The sequence below is a fragment of the Coptis chinensis genome, chromosome 8, assembly GCF_015680905.1.
Source record: "Coptis chinensis isolate HL-2020 chromosome 8, ASM1568090v1, whole genome shotgun sequence".
Classification (NCBI taxonomy): domain Eukaryota; kingdom Viridiplantae; phylum Streptophyta; class Magnoliopsida; order Ranunculales; family Ranunculaceae; genus Coptis; species Coptis chinensis.
In genome coordinates this window covers 71,315,663-71,317,831 of record NC_141463.1, presented here as the reverse complement: position 1 = coordinate 71,317,831, position 2,169 = coordinate 71,315,663, and the positions used below count along the sequence as shown (strand labels likewise).

General features: G+C 37.2%; 1 long non-coding RNA gene across 1 annotated transcript; it reads right to left on the bottom strand.

The window, feature by feature from the left end:
- Positions 1-914: 914 nt before the first annotated feature.
- Positions 915-1,742, bottom strand: LOC147482782 (uncharacterized). Its single transcript, XR_015205199.1, has 2 exons — positions 1,493-1,742; positions 915-1,397 (listed from the first exon to the last, which is right to left on the bottom strand). It is a non-coding gene; the product is annotated as an uncharacterized LOC147482782 (long non-coding RNA).
- Positions 1,743-2,169: the final 427 nt, after the last annotated feature.

Genomic DNA, 2,169 nt, shown 5'->3' with positions numbered 1-2,169 from the left:
ATTTCATCCAAGGTGCCAGCACAAGAAGAGATTTTTTTACCACAGATGTTAATAATCATCGGTCGGAAAGTCATTTAGACCCTTTTTTCCTCTATTATCTTATGTTGAGGTCCCGGTATCCAATCTCATAGGGTACAATAAACCATCATATATTTTTTTCTACAAAAAAACCGGCAAAGTTTCCTCTGTATTTTCAACATTTCATATACCTAAAACCTGTCATAACCTGAAAATCAAATAATACACTTCCATATATCATATAAAAACCTCAACCGTAAACCCAACTACTAAAGATATTGATTCGTGGCACCGGCTACTTAACCATCTCGACAAATGCTAGTTAAATCAAGTAGCTGCAGCGCCCCGAAACCAATCTCATACCCCAGATCGGTCTTTCACATATATGCACAACCCTCCATGACATCATATATAAAATAAAGTCATGCAATACAAGCTGCAATAATTTATGTACAACGAAAAGGAATCAATATAATATACAGAAATAGGAAGCCACTACTTGTAACAAATATTAAGGTCACTTAACAACCCATATGATTTCAAGACGCTCCTTTTAAGGTTTCGCCTTGATTTTTTTGTATGTATTCAGCTTATAGATCTCTATATGGAGGGACCTGTTCGTCCCTGTCCGTTTACACTCCGACGATCAACATTAGATACGAAGTCAATATATAATAATCAACTTCAAAAGAAATTGAATACAAAAGACAAGGTTTTACAAAAACTTACCGTTTGCTTATTAAATCATCGTTAGTGCATCGATTAAAATAAACCCAAGAAAAGCATTAGCCTTCAAGATAAATTAATCTTTCTATGCATAACACGTACACTTATATACCTTTCATATCCAACCTAAATAATGGTAAAAGAATATAAAAACATCCGGTTCTTCAAAGGGGTAGGGGTTTTCCTATGGAAGCGGCTGAGCCGGGTGGCTGCCTACGTACCCGTTTAGGGATCAAGCCAATCGTAGTTCTCCGCTATATTGAGATGTAAAAACTATAGGAATGGATTAAGCCGTTCTGATGAGAAAGGCTGCATGGGTTCCTCACTCCTGCTCCAATCATGTAACATCCACTAACTGATTCTCAACCTTGAATCGGTATTCTACATGTACGTCACTTCACTTCTAATCTTTCGAGGTTTCTCCGAAAACTCAAACAAACAAACAACTCGCAATACCAAAAAAGAATATAAACCTATATATATTTAAACTAGCCAAAATATAACTACGCGAGAAAATAAACAATAAATTGTGCGTGGCCTGGCTTGTGAATATATGATAACTTTGCATAGAAATGACTATTTAACACGCAAAAAGGGTAAATGTTTACGAGGCATTTAGTGTGATTCAAAGATCAGCAACTACATCATGAATTCTACTAGAAAACAAAAATGACCAAAAGTAAAAGATATGATGTCATGATTTTGCATATGAAAATAATCAAATAGATAGAAGGGAAGCAAATGATACCCAACGTCAGGAGCTGGACAATTTTCGGATGTAGTGGAGTAGTCCTCCCTCCTTTGTCCTTAATCACTCAACTATTCATCCTGAAGAGCAGTAAGGAAAACGCCCACAAAACATATCAAAAGCCATGAAGTTACCTTATCGACCTATCAAAGCTTTCCCCTGGTTGGAAAGGCCTTCAAATCCAGTTTCATAAAGTGTGGTGATGAAGAACATGTTCGGAACCCAAATCACTTCATACTGCACCTCCACCTTGGTATGAAAATGGGGCTTGATTTTGGTCTCTTCAAGTTTGCCCCAATCCCGAGAGCGAGAGAGACGGATTTTGGGAGATTCAAAACCGAACGATATTCTTTCCAAACCCCCAGAGAGAGGAGAGTCCGATCTTTTTTTTTTTCCTTTATTTTCTTTTTAGTCCCCCCTCCTTTTACTGCCGACCTCCCTCCTCTTTTTAATAGCACAGCCCAAAAACAAAATACAATAAAAAAAGCCCAATACAGTATAACACGCCTAAAATAAAGAACAAGCCCAGTACAATTGAATAGGCCCACTAACGTAACGGAATAAATGGCTTTTATGCGTATGCTCCTACACCAGTTACTACAACAGCCAATATACTTTTTTCTTTATTTCCTTACTTTACTTTGGTTCAAAAACTAGTGGAGCTAGGAGATTCGGTT